This window comes from Felis catus, chromosome C2 (genome assembly GCF_018350175.1).
Source record: "Felis catus isolate Fca126 chromosome C2, F.catus_Fca126_mat1.0, whole genome shotgun sequence".
Lineage (NCBI taxonomy): Eukaryota > Metazoa > Chordata > Mammalia > Carnivora > Felidae > Felis > Felis catus.
This window is the reverse complement of record NC_058376.1, coordinates 57,992,599-58,014,997: the sequence shown is the minus strand read 5'-3', so window position 1 is coordinate 58,014,997 and position 22,399 is coordinate 57,992,599. Positions and strand designations below refer to the sequence as shown.

The 22,399-nt window shown below is 38.0% G+C and overlaps 1 long non-coding RNA gene across 1 annotated transcript in view; it reads right to left on the bottom strand.

The window, feature by feature from the left end:
* Window positions 1-1,205: 1,205 nt before the first annotated feature.
* The window catches only part of LOC111562216, a 196,615-nt gene continuing 175,421 nt past the window's right edge, over window positions 1,206-22,399 (bottom strand). Inside the window, exons 2-3 of the long non-coding RNA XR_002745262.2 lie at window positions 20,906-20,973; window positions 1,206-2,975 (exon numbers count right to left, since the gene is read on the bottom strand). This is a non-coding gene — a long non-coding RNA (uncharacterized LOC111562216). The remainder of the gene's footprint in view (window positions 2,976-20,905; window positions 20,974-22,399) is intronic.

Below are 22,399 nucleotides of genomic sequence, written 5' to 3'. Positions count from 1 at the left end.
TGGTGATCAGAGCCAGGTCAACTGGCAACCGACTAGAGCAGTAACATGTTACGTAGAATGTAAAAGGAGGAAGAAAACCTTATTTATCAGAACACTTAAATGGGATGAAATGCGGAATGGGTGTGCATGTGTTTGGGAGGACGATTTTGATAACTTAGGCTGAAGGAGAAGACTCTCAAGGGATATGTATCAACAGATGATGCCTAAACTGCTTTCCAGGAAGGACCAGACAAATTAACTACAGCCTTCTGTTTTGATGAGCAAAATACAGAAAATCTGGGTTTACCAATGGGACCCTCTTCCCCTTTCCTTCCCTCACATACCTGAGCAATCGTTCTCAAGAAGTTCTAAACCATGAGTTAGAAAAATATCTGTTATAACGGCTACCACCTTAACAGCCTGTTTGGGACATGCATGGGAAGCAATTGAGTCTTCAATTGTATACTTAATTGAATATTCAAATTGTACTATAAATTGTACTATAATGGATATTCAAATTTTACTATATAGTAATATGCAATTGTACAGTAACATCGATGCGGTGTTAAACAAGGGGCATGTCTTTTCAGGATTAAGTTCTCTAAATTCTCTGACTCTTGGCATTATTTGCTCTGACTTAGGTCTTTGTGGTTGAGCTTTTAACATACTGATTAAACTCTGCTTTTCGGGTTTCTTATGAAGTTATAGCTCTTGAAATGACCGATGGTGGCTTCCTGCTTTATTCATGATTAATGAGGTTTTTCACAACCTCTCTGTGTCTATGCTTGTTGTCCTGGCTAATCTCCTAGAAATTAGCCATCTCTCTGCTTTTCAGGGATTGGTTGTCGGGGATGCTGATTATTTTGCCTTATGGGTCACCCCTGGTACTTGTAAGTAGAAGCGAAGGACACAGTAGATGCCACTGTTTGGGTCTAAGCACTGCTTTTTTATTATTACAATCCAAGAGATAATTTATAAAGGCTGACAGCCTTATTTTAGTTTCCCTGAAAGTTGTTTTGATTCTCTGGGCCCCAGAGCAAGCCCTTTTTAGAACAGAAACTATTTGTTTATACAGTCAGACTTTGAGGATGATTTATTATATATTCATATGAGAAAACTACAACTCAGGCAATTCAGGACTTTCAACTTATTTAAAAAAAAAAAACTTTCAACAGCAATGGGATGTTTCCAGATAAAAGCAATGTCACTTGATGAACAGCCTACTTGTTATCTATCTTTCTGTTTTTGGGAAACCAAGAGAGGTCAGCCAAGGACATCTCCAAAAAGGTACTATTATTAATGGAAATTAAATTCATTAAATGGTATATAATACACAATATGTTTTCTGCAATTGTATTCTAAAATGAAATGGAAAATAGTTCCATAACTCTGGAGTTGATATCTGATTTAAAATATGTTTTTGCACATAATTTAATTTAATCTTTGTTTTGTATGAAATTTATAAATCATCAAGAAGATATAAACAGGGATGCTGGAATTAATTTGCTTGATGAAAGATGATCCTGTTGGCTGTGCTTATGGTTTGAGAATCCCCTCAGGACTTTGACCATTTTGTTTATGTCTTTAAGTCTGTTGGGAGTATATACATGGTACATACAAGTGCGAAGGCATAAAATGCAATATAAACACCATAAATGTGATTCTATTACTCTTTTGCTGAAAATCGCTTTAAGTCTCATTCAAGTCTTCACGTCTTTAAGATGTAAATTTCTTAATATTACATACAGACCCTCCATGACGAGACCCTCGGCCATGTTCTTCACTGGATCCCTGACCACTGCTTCTGAACTTCCCCTCCAAGCTACACATACATGCACACATGTGAGCATACAAACCTCCCTAACTGTGGCTGTAGGTTTACTACATAATTCTGTCTGGATTTGTCTGATGTTATCCCTATCTGATATAACTTACACTAAGCCAAAGCAACCCAGCCCGTGCATGGTCCTGCCACTAAACTTGCAAAATTAAGAGATACGAGGCAGCCCCTGTCTTGACATTTTTAGAGGAAAGACAGTTAATTTACCTTGAAAAAGCATTTGCTGTTGAGTGATATATGATTGGAGAGTATAAAAAGGGTGGCTAATGTATAGCCTATTGATAATTAGAGGTAGCTTGAATTTGGGTTATAATTCAAGCATTTATGAGACATGTGATCTTCTTAGTCAAGGAAACTTCTCTCAGCTTCAGTTTCCTTGTCTAAAAAGTGGGCCCAGCTAGAATACTAGGCAATCAGGAAATCGGGTTTATTTCTCACCCACTGGATGGGTAAAGAAGAGAATTACCTGGGTGAGGGATAGGAAGAATGGGGGGACTTGGCTGGTGGTAAAAAGTGGAAAGTACTGGATAAGTCGCCTCAAGTATTTGGAGGACTTGGAGTCCGGCTGTGCACCCATGAGCATTTTGAAAAGTTCAAAGAGCAAAGGCAGACCAGTAAATGGGAGTCAGAGGCAAGGGTCAGAGACAAGTCAGGCCTTAATGGAGGGAACAATAGGGTCAGGATCACACGAAGTGGTGATGGCTAGGAACAAAGTGGAGGGGACTGTGACTTGTCCCAGATCAGCCCAGACAATAAAAATGCATTAACTCCCAGGGTGATTGTGAGCATAGGCTATTAAAAGTCATGTAATTTGAAGCATTTAAAAAACCGTAAAGCTCTAACAGAGATTACTATTTTTATCTTATGGTATCATAAAGATGAAACAACTGCCAAAAAGCTTGTCAAGATTAACTCCATCAGGGAGCAACCTAACAGCTGTCCTCCCTTCTACCCAGGGGAACGTGCACTTGGCATTCACAGAAAACTTGCCTTTGCTTCTCCTCATGCGTCCGACGCTCTCTCAGACTCGGGGCATTCACCTTCTGCTTTGATCCCTCGGTGCTTCTGGTGAATCGTCCAATTCCCAACCATAAAGGCTAATGCAATAGCAGGACTTCAGGCATTTTGCATCAAGAAATCTCTCCACTCTTGCTACCTAAAGTTAAAAAATGTATTTCTGAAGGGCAAAGTTATTTTTTCCCCTACTTTATTATTTGTTGAGTCCTCCGTCCTAGTGAGCCGATGTGCTTACATTCCATTACCATAAATTCAATTGTTGGAGAATTTGTTCTCAATCTTTTTTTTCCCCCCCTCTGGATATACAGCTACATTTAGGATAGGCTGTCATTAGAAAGTTGCTTGCTTTCCTTTTGTTGAAGAGTTCTCTGAACTTCTCACTGCCTGTTTGATTCTATTATTCCTTTTCAATAGCTTTTCATTTTCTCAAATAGTACTGGTCACTCTACTGTCCAGTGAATATTTTCCTACCAATAGATAGACATTTACCTGCCAGTCATAAAGGAACTGGTATACTGGAGATCTTTCCTTTGTGCATTAATTCACAAAATCAGTTTGTCATGGTCTTTCTTATTCAATGATCTATCCTCATTGGTCCTTGTTTCTTTCCCCTCATTCTTCAAAGCTGCACAGATTCCTGAGCAGGCAGATTATGCTGCCCCTTTCTGATAATATTAATCTGACATTCAGGGTGCTCCATTAATGTGCCTGTGGTCAGAAACACAAAGTGAAATGCTCATCTCAACCTCCTTTTTAAGAGAAGTTACTGCCCTGCACACTGTAATCACAGAACAGTGATGAGGCAGTCAGCCAAATGCATCTCCTCTGTCGAGAATGTTAAATTCTAGAATTTAATGTGGCTACAACCTACATGTTGAAGAGACCCTGGATTAGAAATGAGGCAACTTAAGTCATAATTTCTGTTCTGTATCGAAAAGTCTTTATTCATTGATCTTCTTACCACTCCTATATTTCCCTGATCTTTTACCCTGTAAAATTAGAAGCTTGATTAATTGACCTTTAAGGTTCCTGACAACTTTAGAACTCCATTTTCACAATTTCTTTTCTTCCTGTACAAATACAGTCTCCCCACAGTGGGGGGGCAGGGGGGGGGGAAGAACCCAGAGTGATTGGGGAAGTCAACAGAACAGACGTTTTAGCTGAGCTTGAAAGACAGAGTTCAACACTTCCAGATAGATGAAGGAAGAAAAGTGTTCTAAATTGCAAGTGCAAAGTCACAGAGGTAAATTAGCATGGAGTATGTGAACTTTGGGTAAATAACCAGTTTGGCAGCTCTAGCCTAGTGAGGTTTGTACTATCATATTACATGACTAACTTTGAATTAACATGGAATTTCTCAGTTGAAAAAAAAATGACATTAAATCACATTTACACAGAGGATAACAAGGGCCGGTGGGTTTTCCCGGCTCTCAGGAAGGAGCTTCGCAGTAGAGGCTCTAATTCTAGGGCCAGTAATTACCTTCAGGAGGCCAGACCAGTGAAGGGTTTCTGGAGCCTGCATGGAGTCAAGTATTAGGGGAGATGGCTCCTTAGTCTGACTGTCCATAGTGCAGCCAGAATGAAGAGCCCAAACTCAGTCCAGTTGCTGCACAAAGAGACAGAATCTAGACATGAAGCTCTGGAAAGGCAGATGGAAAGTTGGAAGTACAGCCCGAGGATAACAACAAAGATGATACCTTCTGCATGCCCAAAAATTTATGGTGATTAAATTGTCTAAGGCAGTTAAAGGGTTTAACATACTTTCTGACCCGTATCATTGAATAAATGGAAGGGTGTTTATTATTGTTGCTTAAGGCACTGAAATTTAAACACTGAAGGCCTTAGTTGAGGTTTGGTTGGCTTCTAATGTAAAGGGGTGAGACTACACAACAACAATAAAAACAACAAAGAAATAAAACAAGCAAAGAACAAAAAATAGTAGAATGTTCCTCAAGCCCCAGGCATTTTCCTATTCTTCCCCTGCCCTCCTCTCCATGCGATCTCCCAGGGAGCCCTCCCTAGTGCTTTTGCACTCATTCATTATGAGATCCAGATCCTACTCCACCCCCCTGCCCTACAGTGTTTCTGGTCACCATACACTGAGTTTTACATGGTGCTGCCATGACTTTGAACTAGAAGTTCCTCTAACATCTCACTTAGAGGATCAAGAGGTAGTTTCGTGAACTATAGTTGGATAGCACCAGCATGAAAGTCAGGATACCTGGGTTGTTTTTGGGGTTTGCTGTTGGTGGTGGTGGTGGTTTTTTGTTTTTTGTTTTTTTTGAAGCTCTGTCACTAATAAGCTAGGTGTCCTGAGCAAGTAACTCAATCTGCCTATGCCAGAGTTTCTTATCTGAAAAGAGATGTTAGATGACATGCAAGGACTTCTCCAAATACAGCAGTATGAAACAGTGGCAGCACCTAGGGAATCTGCCCTCATTACTAAAGTTGCCAAAACGTCTCATCCCATCATCTTGGGCCTCAAACTAGCATCAGCTGCATAATACCAGATAATGAGCTCTAGCTGGAAGGAAAATGACAAAGAGGGAAGTAATATCCACAATGTTCCAAAGTCATTATTTTAGCCAACAGAAAGCTGTTCCCAATAGCCATGAGTTTGGATAAAGGACATCCAAGGAGCTAATGGCCATTTTTGGATATTCAGTAATCGGTAACTGTAGGCTATTTAATTCTCCTTGTTACAAGTCAACTTGAGCACCACACCTTTACTGGATGCCTCCCTCCTGCATGTAGGTGTCCTAGGCATGTCTTCTCTGTACTAGATATGCTAATGCTTACCAACTAGATGTGCTAATGCTTACTAAATATCCACTTTCTTTAAAACATATTTTATAACTTGGCCGATTCTAGAGTGAAAAAAATCTCCTTATTTCCACGCTAAATTTGGATTAACATGTAAACTAACATCAGGATCTATTAGTTTACACATTCCTGGTGAGAGAAATTTAACTTAGGTTAAGGTTAGCTTTTCATGACAATTGCATTCTATCATTATCCACAGATACTAAGTCTTTGCCAAGAACTCCTTATGCTGATGTGGTTTCAAGAACTTTGCAATGGTGCTTTTCCCCGGTAGAGTCTTAATTGTCATTGTTCCATGAAGTTAATGTTGCCATGCGGCAGAGCAGTAATCTGCAAAGCTATGAAAAATAAAAATCTAGGTATTTTTGCTACATTTCATGTAAGTTTTATTGACAGAAGTCTGTCTAAATGAAGTGGCATTCATGCTTAACATTTTAAGACAAAAGTATTAGCATAAGAGAACAGTCTATTGTGAAAAACAAAGCTCCAGTGAAGAAGGGGGAAGAGGACTTGCTTGAAAAAGATGGGTTAATGAGGTAGGTATGAATCAGATTTTTTTTTTTTGTCAGTCTTAAAAAGAAGATTCTCCCCAATCATATCTAAAATTGAAGAATGTTCCATTGAGATAAGAAGATTCACAAAAAAGAGTATATATATTTTATTTTATCCTTTTTCTCAAGGGAAAGAGCATAAAATGCAGCCTGAGAGATTCAAGCTAAACCTTGGGAGAAATATCATGATAGTTAACAATGATGAACACGGAAAGGGGTATGGAGGAGAGGCTTCCACTACACTTTTTTTTTTTTTTAATTTTTTTTTCAACGTTTATTTATTTTGGGGACAGAGAGAGACAGAGCATGAACGGGGGAGGGGCAGAGAGAGAGGGAGACACAGAATCGGAAACAGGCTCCAGGCTCTGAGCCATCAGCCCAGAGCCCGACGCGGGGCTCGAACTCACGGACCGCGAGATCGTGACCTGGCTGAAGTCGGACGCTTAACCGACTGCGCCACCCAGGCGCCCCTCCACTACACTTTTGTGGAGGTTTTCAAAGTAGGAGAAACCATCTGAGTGGAGTTGGACAAGTTCTCAACTTTGTTTCACATTTATAAAATAAGGGAATGTCTGAGGCTCTTCCTAACTTTGGAACCTGGTACTTCAGTCATACCAAGTGTATCTTTGGCCACAGTTGGTGCTATTGGAATGGGGGAATTTCGGTGTTCTTGGCTACTTCAAAGGATCTCTGTCACCATAGCCCCTTTCACGGCCTATCTACCATATCTCTCCTTGGGCTGTTCACCAAGTCAATAAAACTGGAAACAGTAACAGCAAATATGATCTTTTATATCCTTATGATTAGGCCATTCGTATTTTCCAGTTCTCCAATGAAGTTGATGCCATCCCACTAATCCCTTCACTGTATTTGTGTACCTTTTATTTTCTGGTGTCTCTGGCTAAATGCACTTTCTAAAGGCATTGTGGGCTAAGGGAGAGCTATCTTCTCTGGAAATCCTTAGGCTACTTGGGTGTGTAAAGAAGACCCTGAGATCCATCCATCCTTACTTGGAGCTCTGGTCCTGCCATTAGTAAATAGCACTTCAGTATTTCAAATGACGCCCAAGGAGCTCTGAATCAGAGCTTCAGTGATTTACCTGAATCAATGTCTAGGTAAAACTTATTAAGAGTATCAAAAGAGATGGCACATAAGAAGGCATTTTGTGATAGCATAAAACCTGGTTATATAATTAACATTATTGTGAGGACCTACCTTTCTTTCTTCTTCTCTCTGTTTTGCTGGTTTCCATGGAGCTAAAGATATTGTGAATGATGAGGCAGAATGAAAACTTGACCAGTGTGGCCCATTCAGACTATTCAGGAAATGAGATTATCAGAAATTTCTTCCAATAATGTAAAAGCAGGAGTGTTGAAACAAAGGTTTTGATAAATTCATTTTATAAGGCCAGACTGGTTCTCCATGTCCAAACATAAGCATGAATTAGTTCTTTGCCCAACATTTTTTTTACTGTAGTATATGTCTTCTTTCTGTCTCCTAGTAATATATAGGCCATTAAAATTAAGGAACATGACAATAAAACTACTGATTTTTGACCATTACCAAAGCAACTTGTCATTAAAGAGAACATATTGAAGCAGTAAATCAAATGAACATTGCATCATGGAGACTATAAGGTTATTAAGAAAGAGGTTTTTTTCCTAACTTTTCAATATTAGGATATTGTGCTGTGAGGTATTTCAATGTGGGGGTTAGCGAAGGAAATTGAACTTATCTAGGAAGGTTGTAATAATATTTTTTGAAAAGAAATGAATTAAACAATGAAACATTTTTAAAAATGTGATCTCCTGAAAATGCAATCTCTACTGTAGTCTTTTTCCACATTGACAATCTACTTTCTGTCCTTTCTGCATTCATAAGACCAGAGAAGTGGCAATAAATTGTGTCTCTCCCTGGTTGTGCCTGGATTCTGTGTAGAATATTTTAGACACACCTACTTTCTTCCTGATCACAGCAAAGGGTTTAAATCCATCAGCAATGTGATTCCCAGAACATATGGCTCATAGGGGAGAATAGCTTGCATTTAGCTCTGGCCAGCTGTCCAGAGCTCAACAATGTTGGTAACATATTTCAGGCCATATAAACTAGGAAATATATTTAGAAAGTGCAAGCTAAGAAATGTACACTAATCTCTACTATATTCGAAAACACAAATTGCCATTGCATTATTGCTTAGAGCAGAATTTAATTAAATTATTCCTGGTCACTAAAGATCTGACTGAACAGGAATAATATTCACCTTTTCAGACCTTGTGTAGATGGCATTCATCTGGCTAAAACCATAAAAATAAGCTTTCTGATAACTGGCAAGTTCTTCAATTGCATGTCAGATATGATTTCTGACACTGTAAAAGTTAAATGATCAAGGGAAGATCCATATGCATAAGATGGACCATCTGCATATTTGCCTCAGCTTTCAGACACTTAAGTGAAAATAAGGCTTATTTTAAGTTTCTGAGTTCATGAATAAAAAATAAGTTCGTTAACAAGGCTCCTTGGAGATGTGGCTAATTCTTGGGCTGGGGCAGGGAAAAGAAAGATGAACCTGGAGTATCTTGTAGTGCTAGAAAGAAAGGGATTTAAAAATAAAAGAACAAAAGAAAAAGGAAAGGAAAAAAGATGGACATATGTCAAAAGGACACAGGAACCAACCCAACAGAGCTCCCAATGGCCAAAACTGCAACAATCTGAGCAACAAAATAAAGAACTATAGCATTGGATTAACACTCGAAGAATTAAACAAATATCCATGTGCCCATACTAAGGGAAATAAATGACTGAATAAGAAATAAATACCGGAGAAGAGACAAATCTTCCATAGACAAGAATTCTAAGATATATATATATATATAGTTCTTCCCCTCTTCAGGAGGCAGAGCTTAATTCTCCCCTGCTTGAGTGTTCATTGAACTTAGTGACTCACTTCCAAAGAATAGAATATGAAAGGAAAAATAATAACTTCAGAGTAGAGAGCCATGACAAATACCACCTTAACCAAGAGATCAATGGTACCATCATCAGTGATAAATCATGTTAATAATATGTATCCAATATGGTATGATATAATGTAACGGTCCCTCACCTCCTCAGCATGTCTCCCCCAAGTCCATAATTCCAGTCTAATCATAAGGAAACATCAAACCAAACCAGAATCAAGGGGCCTTCTACAAAATATCTGACCACTATTCTTCAAAATTCTCAATAAATAAGGAACAAGAAAAGACTGAGGAACTGTCACAGATTAGAGGACAGTAAGGTGGCATTTTGGCTACATGTAATACAGTTGAAACAGAAAAAGAACATAAGTGGAAAAAACAGGTGAAATACAAATCAAGTCTGTAGTTTAATTAACAGTATTGTAACAAGATTAATTTTTTAGCTTTGACAAATGTACTCGAGTTATATAAGATGCTAACATTAGGGGAAGCTGGATGAAGGTAACATATCAAGTTTAGATTTTTAAAAATAACATATTTAAACTCAGTTTTTAACTTCACACATTTAAAAGAGAGTTAAACCAGCATTTAATGGTGTTAAAATAAATCCAACTTCACTTTCTAAGGAGAGCATTGGTTCTTTCCACAGTGTTTTTTTGCTGACAGCCTCTGAGAGAGATGGGATCTCCATCTATCCATGCATTTGTCCTTGTTAAAACCTTAAATTTTTATAAAAGGGTATTCATTTTCCCACTACTTTATTAAAGGAAACATGTCTATGTATTAACTAATATCATCAGATTATTCCATTCTCAAGGCTTTCCAGGAGAGATAATAACAAATTAATTATTGCTTATTTAAAATTTTGAATGAGGGGGGAGGGGCCAAGATGGTGGAAAAGCATGAAAGGTTTTTTTTGCGTCTCTCATTGCTGAAATACAGCCAGATCAACACTAAACCATCTTGCACATCTAGAAAACTGGTTTGAGGATTAACACAACAATCTTCACAACCTGAACCACAGAACTTGGCAGGTATGCAGCATGGAGAGGTGAACTGGGGAAGAGAGAAGACATGGTGGGCAGGGAGCTGTTTTTGCTTGTGGAAAGAGGACAGAGACATGGGGGGAGAGTACAGGAAAAGCACCTCCCCCAAAAGCAGCTGGAGAGAAGGTGAAAAAGTGGAATCAGCTGCAGGGACTGAACAAAAAGGATAAAGGAGAGTGTTTAAATTCCATTAAGACTCTATAAATAGGGGAGCACAGAGTCTGAGGCTCCATAGCTTGGTACCTGGTGGTGCTCTGGTGGGAAGGGTGAATCCCCAGGAGCAGAGAGCGAGGTCCAAGGGGTCCTCAGGCCACACGGGGAGAGGTGGTTCTCCTGTTGGGAGGACATCTGGTAGAGGCTGTGCAGCCACCACACAGGCAAAGGTCCCAATGGACTCTGGAGAACAACCATATTCGCTGGTGTTGGAACAAGGATGTTAAAGGTGAAGCCTGGTGCCAGATGTGTGTTGTGATTTTCCATAAACCCTGAAACACTGCTGCTACAAGATCACGTGAACTTTTCCTGGGGTGGGCTAGCACCCAGCCCATTGGCATCAGTGTGGGAATTGGCATCATTGTGGTCTTGTAAACGTTCCTGGGGGTGGGCGGGCACCCAGCCATTGCTCAGTGAGACTCTCCCCTAGAGGACCTGAGCAGATCAAAACCACAGTCCTTCAGAAGTGAGGGGGTGAGAAACGCAGCCCTATTTGAGATAAAACTCAGGAGGGAGGTGCCACCTGGCACCTGATGGCTTGGTCACAGACAAGAAGCAGGGGTGGAAAGAAGCCAGAGACAAAGGAGGGATGCCTGATTGCTGGTTGTGGAAAGCACAGAGTTCCCATACTTGAGACTGGGTAGCTGGGTGACACCATTTTCGCCCCTCCCACGCATGCACATACATGCCTAGACATGCCACAGCAATCCACCCCAGTAAGCTAAGCAGTGCCTCTAAGTGGAGAATGGAGCCGTTACACTAAACCCCACCCAGCTGGGCCAATTGCACTCTTGACAAACACAAGCCTCTCCACCTGCTTAGTTTACAGACTATAAAGTGCTTTATAGCTTGACTTCTATGGGAAACCAGATGTAATTTCAATCATACGTCATTCTGTTCGCTGGTCCTTTTATTCATTTTTTTCCTTTTTCTTTTCTTATTCTTGAATACAAAAGAGAAAAAAATATTTTTATTTTCCATTTTTATTAAAAAGATTTTCAATTTTTTTCTACTGTATTTTTTACTTTTTTGTAGATATTTTCAATTCTATTTTACTTTCATCATTTCATTTTATTCTATTTTATTGTATCCATTTTTTCAAATTTTCAAATGTTTTCCTTTCCCCCACTTTTTTTCTTTTCTCTATTTTTTCTCTTCTTATCTTTCCCTTTTTTATCTAATCTATCAAACTTCTTTCAACAACCAGACCAAAAAACACCTAGGCTCTAGCATCCTTAATTTGATTTCTTTATGTTATTTTTAACTTTTTAATTTTAAGGGTTTTTTTTTACTTTATTAATTCTGTTTCTTCCTTCAAAATGACGAAACTAAGGAACTCACCAAAAAAGAGCAGGAAGAAATGACAACCAGAGAATTAATCAACACAGATACAAGCAAGATGTCTGAACCAGAATTTAGAATCACGATAATAAGAATACTAGCTGGGGTTGAAAAAAGATTAGAATCCCTTTCTGCAGAGATAAAAGAAGTAAAAGCTAGTCAGGATGAAATAAAAAATGTTGTAACTGAGCTGCAATCTCTAATAGATGCCATGATAGCAAGGATGGATGAGGCAGAGCAGCAAATCAGCGATATAGTGGACAAACCTATGGGGAATAATAAAGCAGAAAAAAAAGAGGGAGACTAAGGCAAAAGAGCCTGAAATAAAAATAAGAGAACTTAGTGATGCATTAAAAAGGAATACCATCAGAATAACAGGGGTCCCAGAAGATGAAGAGAGAGAAATAGGGGTAGAAGGGTTATGTGAGCAAATCATAGCAGAAAACTTTCCTAACCTGGGGAAAGACACAGACATCAAAATCCAGGAAGCACAGAGGGCCCCCATTAGATTCAACAAAAACTGACCATCAACAAGGCATATCATAGTCAAATTCACAAAATACTCAGGCAAGGAGAGAATCATGAAAGCAGCAAGGAGGAAAAAGTCCCTAACCTACAAGGGAAGACAGATCAGGTTTGCAGCAGACCTAGCCACAGAAACTTGGCAGGCCAGAAAGGAGTGGCAGGATATATTCAATGTGCTGAATCAGAAAAATATGCAGCCAAGAATTCTTCATCCAGCAAGGCTGTCATTCAAAATAGAAGGAGAGATAAAAAGTTTCCCAGACAAACAAAAATTAAAGGAGTTTGTGACCACTAAACCATCCCTGTAAGAAATTTTAAGGGGGACTCTCTGAGGGAAGAAAAGATGAATATATATACATACATATATCAAAAGCAACAAAGATTAGAAAGGACCAGAGAACACCACCAGAAACTCCAACTTTACAAGCATCATAATGGCAATAAATTAATATCTTTCAGTACTCACTCTAAATGTAATGGACTCAATGCTCCAATAAAAACACATAGGGTAACAGAATGGATAAGAAAACAAGATCCATCTATATGCTGTTTACAAGAGACCCACTTTAGACCTAAAGACACCTTCAGACTGAAAATAAGAGGATGAAGAACCATCTATCATGCTAATGGTCAACAAAAGAAAGCCAGAGTAGCCATACTTATATCAGACAATCTAGACTTTAAAATAAAGACTGTATCAAGAGATGCAGAAGGGCATTACATCATAATTGAGGGGTCTATCCACCAAGAAGACCTAACAATTGTAAACATTTATGCGCCAAATGTGGCAGAACCCAAATATGTAAATAAATTCATCATAAACATAAAGAAACTCATTGATAGTAATACCATAATAGTAGGAGACTTCAACACCCCACTCATAGCAATGGACATATCATCTAATCAAAACATCAACAAGGAAACAATGGCTTTGAATGACACACTGGACCAGATGGACTTACCAGATATATTCAGAACATTTCATCCTAAAGCAGTGGAATATACATTCTTCTCTAGTGCACATGGAACGTTCTCCAGAATAGAACATATACTGGGACACAAATCAGCTCTAAGTAAGTACAAAAAGATCGAGATCATACCGTGCATATTTTCAGACCACAGTGCTATGAAACTCAAACTCAACCAGAAGAAAAAATTTGGAGAGGTAACAAATACTTGGAGACTGAAGAACATCCTAGTAAAGAATGAATGGGCTAACCAAGAAGTCAAAGAGGAAATTAAAAAGTATATTGAAGCCAATGAAAATGATAACACCACAGCCCAAAACCTCTGGGATGCAGCAAAGGCGGTCATAAGAGGAAAGTATATAGCAATCCAGGCCTTCCTAAAGAAGTAAGAAAGATCTCAGATATACAGCCTAACCTTACGCCTTAAGGAGCTGGAAAAAGAATAGCAAATAAAACCCCAAACCAGCCAAAGACAGGAAATAATAAAGATTAGAGCAGAAATTAATGCTATCGAAACCGAAAAAACAGTTGAACATATCAATGAAACCAGAAGCTGGTTCTTTGAAAGAATTAGCAAAATTGATAAACCACTAGCCAGTTTGATCAAAAAGAAAAAGGAAAGGATCCAAATAAACTTAAGAATGAAAGAGGAGAGATCACAATCAACACAGCAGAAATAAAAACAAGAATAAGAGGATATTATGAGCAATTATGCCATAATTATGCCAATAAAATGCCAATATTATGCCAATATTATGCCAGTAAAATGGGCAATCTGGAAGAAATGGACAAATTCCTAGAAACATATACACTACCAAAACTGAAACAGGAAGAAATAGAAAATTTGAACAGACCCATAACCAGTAAGGAAATCGAATTAGTAATCAAAAATTTCCCAAAAAACAAGAGTCTAGGGCAAGAAAGCTTTCCAGGGGAATTCTACCAAACATTTAAGGGAGAGTTAACACCTATTCTCTTCAAGGTGTTCCAAAAAATAGAAATGGAAGGAAAACTTCCAAACTCTTTCTATGAAATCATTACCTTGATTCCAATACCTGGCAGAGAGCCCACTAAAAAGGAGAACTATAGACCAATTTCTCCTAAAGGCTAAAGACTCCACCAAAAAAACAACAACAAACTATTAGAACACATAAATGAATTTAGTAAGGTTACAGGATATAAAAATCAATATACAAAATTGTTGCAGTTCTTTTTTTTAAGAGAGAGAGAGGAGAGGGGCAGAAGGAGAGAAAGAGATTGTGGAGCCTGATTTGGAGCTTCATCCCATGATCCTGGGATCATGACCTGAGCCAAGAGTCTGATGCTCAACCAACTGAGCCATCCAGGCACCCCCAAAATTGTTGCATTTCTATATATTAATAATGAACTACCAGAAACCAAAATCAAGGAATAATACCATTCAAAACCTCATCAAAAAGAGTAAAATACCTAGGAATAAATTTAACCAAGGAGATGAAAACTGTAAGACACTTATGAAAGAAATTAAAGGATATGGACAAATAAACGGAAAGGAATTCTGTGCTTGTGGATTGAGAATATTAATACTGTTAAAATGTCCATATCACCTAAAGTAATCTACAGGTCCAATGCAATCCCTATCAAAATTTCAATGGCATTTTTCACAGAACTGGAACAAATAATTCTAAAATTCACATGGAACCGCAAAAGACCCTACCTATGTCAACCAAAGAAATCTTGAGGAAGAATTAGAAAGCTGGAAGGATCATACCCCCTGTTTTCAAACTTAAAAAGTTATATGATATGGCACAAAACAGCCACTCAGACCAATGGAACAGAACAGAGAACCCCGAAATGGACCTACAAATGAATGGCCAACCAATCTTTGACAAAGCAGGAAAGAATATCCAATGAAATAAAGACAGTCTCTTCAGCAGGTGGTACTGGGAAAACTGGACAGTGACATGCAGAAAAATGAACCTGGACCACTTTCTTACACCATACACAAAAATAAACTCAAAATGGATGAAAGAACTAAATGTAAGACAGGAAGCCATCTAAATCCTCAAGGAGAAAGCAGGCAAAAATCTCTTTGACCTCGGCTGCAGCAACTTCTTACTCAACACGTCTCCAGAGGCAAGGGAAACAAAAGCAAAAATAAACTATTGGGACCTCATCAAGATAAAAAGCTTCTGCACAGCAAAGGAAACAATCAGCAAAACTAAAAGGCAACTGACAGAATGGGAGAAGATCTTTACAAATGACGTATCAGATAAAGGGTTAACATCCAAAATCTGTAAAGAACTTATCAAACTCAACACACAGAAAACAAATAATCCAGTGAAGAAATGAGCGAAAGACATGAATAGACACTTCTCCAAAGAAGATATCCAGATGGTCAACTGATACATGAACTAATGCTCAACATCACTCATCATCAAGGAAATACAAATCAAAACGACAATAGGATAACACTCACATCTGTAGAATGGCTAACGTTAACAACTCAGGCAACAACAGATGTTGGTGAGGATGCAGAGAAAGTGGATCACTTTTGCACTTCTGGTGGGAATGCAAACTGGTGCAGCCACTCTGGAAAACACTATGGAGGTTCCTCAAAAAATTAAGAATAGAACTACCCTTCGACCCCGCAATTGCACTACTAGGTATTTATCCAAGGGATACAGGTGTGCTGTTTCAAAGGGGCACACAGACCCCAATGTTTATAGCAGAGCTATTGGCAATAGCCAAAGTATAGAAAGAGCCCAAATGTCCATCCATGGATGAATGGATAAAGAAGATGTGGTATATACATGCAATGGAGTATTACTCGGCAATCAAAAAGAATGAAATCTTGCCATTTGCGACTTGCCATTTGGAGGGTATTATGCTAAGTGAAATTAGTCAGAGAAAGACAAATATCATATGACTTCACTCATTTGAAGACTGTAAGACACAAAACAGATGAACATAAGGGAAGGGAAGCAAAAATAATATAAAAACAGGGAGGGGGACAAAACATAAAAGACTCTTAAATATAGAGAACAAACAGAGGGTTGCTGGAGGGGTTGTGGGAGGGGGAATGGTCTAAATGCATAAGGGGCATTAAGGAATCTACTCCTGAAATCATTATTGTACCATATTCTAACTAAGTTGGAAATAAAGTAAACAATAAATAAATTAAAATGTTTCAAAAAAATAAATTAAAAATAAAAGTTTGAATGAGACAATATTTATGTATAATTGCTTGGAGGATATTCAGTATATCCATTTCTCTAGGTGCTCAAAAATCTTGGTATGGAATGAGCATGTTATCAGATATGCCCAATACATTTTGGGCATCATGCTGACCTCCTAGGCAATTGCCTTACATCAAATTATTCTTTGGTAAAATGTCATTAGTCTGAATTGAGACCTACACGGACCATTCCATTAAACTCATCACTGTGATTTCTAGAATACTGTTTGAGTTATGATTTCTCACACTACATAGTATAATCCAGGTATGAGATATTTCTTAAGTATCAACAACAGGATTATGTGCTCCTCTCTTGAGAAATAGATGGCTTTTAAACTCAGACACCTTTGGGGCACCTGGGTGGCTCAGTTGGTTAAGCATCCTACTTCAGCTCAGGTCACAATCTCACAGTCCAAAGGTTCGAGCCCCGCGTGAAGCCCCGCCGTGGGGCCCCGCCGTTGAGCCCTGCGTTGAGCCCCGCGTTGGGCTCTGGGCTGACAGCTCAGAGCCTGGAGCCTGTTTCAGATTCTGTGTCTCCCTCTCTCTCTCTGCCCCTCCACCGTCCATGTTCTGTCTCTCTCTGTCTCAAAAATAAATAAACGTTAAAAAAAAATTAAACTCAGAAACCCTTTAGATTACGGAATTGGTTCTGTTTTCATTTTTGCATTGGATGCTAGAAAACTCAGTTAAATTCGTGACTGGCATTAAACAAGAATATTTATAGTCAGAGCATGCATTCCAAGCACTAATCTTACTTTTGACTTTATTTTGATTTTTTATTTTATTATTTTATTTTATATATTATTTTTAGAGAGAGTATGTGTGAGTGGGGGAAAGGAGCAGAGACAGAGAGAGAGAGAGAGAGAGAGAGAGAGAGAGAGAGAGAGAGAGAATCTTAAGCAGGCTCCATGCTCAGCACAGAGCCCAACATGGGGCTTGATCTTACAACTCTGGGGTCATGACCTGAGCCAAAATCAAGAGTCAGATGCTCAACTGACTAAGGTACTCCTGACTTCATTTTAAATTACTGTACCTTTATTTTAGCATTACTTGTATTATTTTTATATTGTTGATATGTGTTCACTGTTGAGAAATGTAGGGAATACAGATAGACAATATGTAAGAAAATTAAAGATTATCCTATCACTTGGATAATGATTGTTAACATATTGCAGTATAGCATATGAACATTTAGATTTATTTTATCATGCTGTATTTTATTACCTTTATTAGGCTGCTTTGAGTTTAGTGGAGTGGTCTTTTTTTTTTTTTTTTTTTTTTTTTTTTGCAGAAGGGGGGAGGATATGATATAGGATATAAATTAATTAAAGCAAAATTAAAGAAACACTTTGAAGTCCTTGATCTTGTTTTGATTGGGTTTGAGCTAATCACTTTTAGGTGGACTAAATTCTGTGTCCGTGTCTTCATACATGCTTTGAGGATCTTTCCATTTAGAAACACTGAGGAAAATACCTGTAGTCATCAATTTATTCATTAAGTAACACTGACAATAAAAATATTTGCCTGATGTATTATAATAAAGTCAACAAGCAATCATTGGTTCCTTAATAAACATTCTGGTACAAGAGCATTACATGTTTTTAATTAGAACTTGGAACCAATTCACCTCTTTCCTGTTAATTAAAGAATGGCAACATTCATTGGCTGACTCTTGAAATAAAAGCTTAACTTTGAGGTCTCCATAGAGTTCTGCTAGTCTCTCTAACAGGAACCTTGCTACCTGAGATATTGGAAGTAAAAATAATTTTCATATAAGGCATTGTGGCAGCATCAATGCCATAATCATGATAATGGTAATAAAAATGATACCTTTATCTTTTAAAAATAGTCAAAAGATACCCTAATAAGAAGAGGAAACAAAGGAAGAAAAAAAGGAAATAGACTGCATAAATAATATTAGAGAAATCATGACCTTAATGTTTCTTAGCCTATGTTGTTGAAGGAGGGTGGGGAGGAGAGGAAGAGGTGAACATTTTTAAATAAAGAGGAAAGTGGAGACAAGCTGGACAATTTTCATGAAGAGTTAATGAGGAAGAAAAGGATCTCATTCAAAAAGAATGTTAAAGGCATTCTAAGTCCACAGAAAATACTCATTGGTTTATGGTTATGAACTGCTGGAACCAGGAGGACATCTTTAAAACACACCTACCTTAATCTCTCTCTCTCTCTCTCTCTCTCTCTCTCTCTCTCTCTCTCTCTCTCGCCCTTTCTATCTCCCTCCTTCTCACCCTGCCTTCCTCCCTCTTTCTCCCCCATCCTCCCTCTCTCTCCCCATCCCCTCCCTTTAATAGATAGAGAAATTGAGATTCAAAACAATAATAGGGTCTACCCTAATTACACAGCTGTGTGGCTAAGATAAGGGTAAAAATCTACACTTATTGATTACTAGCTCAATTTTCCTTTTGCTTTACTGGGCAGGGACAAAATATATATTTTATATATATATTTTTATATATCATATATATTTATTTATATTTATTATTTACATATAAATATATATACATAATAATATATAATATATATATTTATATACATAAAATATATATATGGCAATGTCATGACATAGGCAACTCAAACATAAACCGTGGTTACTAAAAGCTCTACTGCTGAAATTAGGTAGCTCAAGGGCCAACCTTATTGATGTGTGTCTACAGTGGGGCTCTGCAGTTAAAGATTTAAGTAATTATGTCTATTTCTGTCTTGTTAACTTGTACATACAAAGGCTGAATACATATCATCTATAATAATCTACTGGATTATGGTTGAATTTCTACCCTGGCTTGAGGCTTTGGTCAGCCCTTTGATGTTAGAGAAACTATGACTCCTGATCCCTTTGCCTCCTTGGACCTCTTTCCTATTCCTCACACCGGCCCTCAACCCTAGATCACCCCTGCCCTAGAAAACAGCTAGAGAAAGTCACACACTGAGTAAACTTCATCTTCTAGCCTCTTAGCCCTTAATAGATTCAGACAGTGGCTCCTAATTAATGCTCAAAAATTCTTTTTACCCTTCATTAACACTATGGAAAATTCCACATTGTAGTTGTTGCCCAGTTTTTCTTTTGTCCTATGTCTAGTTCCATCTTCAGAGCAGAGAACCCCATTTATTATGTCACTGTGAAGCTTGAGGCCATTTTTTTCTTTTTCTCTTCCAGAAAATATCTATGTATATATTTTGGGCACATTCCTATGTACTTTTACACACTCATCCTCTTTCCTAAATTAACTCCTACATCTGCTTCCTCCTGGTCCTATTCCCTCTCTCCATTTCCAAACCTCCCACTAGCCCACCTCTGCAGATTTTTCTCCGCCAGTAATTCCTTATATCTGGTTTGCTCAAAATTTTTCTTTGTTGGCTTCTTATCCTCAAAAATGTTCAGGTTTCCATCCTCTTGAGGAACGCATCCTTGAGCTTTCTGCTCACTTCGGTGGCTCTGGCCCTTGGCAAGTGCATTAACTCTCAATGGTTGAGGTACTGCTGTTGTTCAAATCGTTTGCTGACCTTTTTCTCCAACCTGTACCTTTCTCATAAACCACAGCTAATGTTCATTGAATTCTATTCAAGGTCGTTCCAATTTACTTTGGTCAGTTTAAGAAAAGTTGATTTCACATTTGTTACCACCTTTCCTTTTTCTTTTTCTGACTTGTTACAGCTTGATTTCATTTTTTTTGGCTCACCGACCTCCTTTTTATTCAAAACTACAGTACTCCTGTAACACTTTCCTCATATACATGTGGCTCAAACTGGCATCTCCAATATAGTAGATACCATTCTTATGGTTTTCTTCGGCACCACATACCAGGTATACAACCCTCCGTGCCTATGGAATTAATGGACTTGTTTCCTACTCAGATTCTTCTCCAGCAGCTGGTGGTCAGGTAACTGCCTGGCTAGGCCCTGATTTCCTTTCATCCCAAAGATCACAATGGCTTTCACACAAGATTCGCAGCTAGTGGGTTCAGAACAAAGATTAAGTGTTACCGTTGTAAGTCATATCTTACACAGCTGATGCCAAAACATTTTTGATAAAATTCAACACCCACTACTGCTTAAAACCTTTAGTTTCCTGGGACCAGGTGGATAATTCTCTAACTTGATGAAGGACTTTCATTGTAAACAGTCAATATTACTTTTAATTGTGGAATTCTAAAGTATTTCTATTAAAATACAGAATAAGCAGAGAACGTTGGCCATTACCGATATTATTACCTAATGCTATGATGGAATTTAAGAGATACATATTTTGGAAAAAAGGAGCCAAATATATCTTAATCTGAAGAAGATATGATTGTTGCCTACTTAGGCAACTTAAGGGAATCAGATAAAAAAAAAAGTATTAGAACTAATAAGAGAGCTCACCAAGATTACAGGTTATAAAATAAATACCCAAAAGAACATTGCACTTACCCTGGTAGGAAGATGAATGTATTCAGAGGGGTGATGGGTTGAATTTGCTGACATTCTAAGCATTAATCCTGCAGAAAGAGTCAAGATAGCTTTCAATTAATAGAAAGGTGAGGGTGGGGGCAGCAGCCAAACTGTATGCAATCAAAACCTCATACTTCAGCCTATAGTAGATGCACAATAAATATGCTTTGAATAAATGCCGTGTACTTTCACGATAATCAAGATCATTTAGAGTGACAGATTTATAGTATTATGAAACAGTTGCTTATTACCAACGGGTTCAAAAGCCAAGTCCCAATTAGAGAATATTTATTCCACATGAACTACAAAAAGCCAAAGGATATTCTGAATCAGGCCTATGTTAGTTTGACTTCAAGAGAAATTAATTTTTTTAATTATTACTTACTCATGTTACTTCAAAAAGCATTTAAGGCAGCAGAAATCTGTATTTTCATTCTAATCCAGGTGTTACCAAACCCCATTGTAAGAACATACAGGGGCCCTCGTATAATGTATGTTGTATAACATTTTCTTATATTACTAAGTGTGTTACAATCATTAATAAGTTTTCAGACACATTTGTACTGTTATTTTAGCAAAGATCTTTTTAATGTTAACACAGTCTCTACAAGGGGACCTTCTAGACATGTTAAATTAGGATTCAGGAGAACCTTTACAATGTTTAGATCTCATCTGCCAATCTATTTCCTCCTTCTGCCTCTCTGTTGCATAGGGCTCAAGAAAGCATATATAACTTGTTCTCATATGGCATAAGGGCTTCTTCTGTTGCACAAGCCTAATATTTTAAAAACAAGTCAAATGGAAATGAAAGAAGACCACCATATTTATCACACTGTTAAGTTCACCCAAGAATTTTGTTATACGACCACGTTAAAAACATAAACAATTTTCAGCATACATTTCAGTCTTTTCCACAGATAATCATAAGCATAACTGCCATCCAAGAAGTCCTCGACTTTGATGGGCCAAAGGAAGGTGCTGTGACGAGCTATAGTGAGGGAGTTTGGGGAATGGAAAATAGAGAATAATCCAACTGGCTAAAGGGGCTAGCTAGGACTTCTCAGTGTTGTGTCAATAATTATGCATAAGGGGTCTATGAATGCGCAATAGAGATAAATGAGATGAAAAGATTTTAAAAGTCAGGTAAAAATGTGAGCACCAGTTCAAAGCAACACTAACTAATGTGATGTCGCCATAGCATTAAGAAAGGACAAATGGACTCTTCTGCCGAAGAACTGGGTTAAAATCCCAAACCTGCCACTTGCTGGCTCTGTCAGTTGAGTGAATTGTTTACCCCGAAAACCTCATTTTCCTCATTTATACACTGACAGTAATCTCTACCTCCTGAGCTGTTTTGAGGGTTAAACGAGAGAGATTGTGTGGAAAGGCTTAATAAATTTTACTAATCAACACTATGAAAAGAATATCAGTTGTTAAGAAAGGAAAAAAAGTCCAAAATGGAGCCATTTGGTC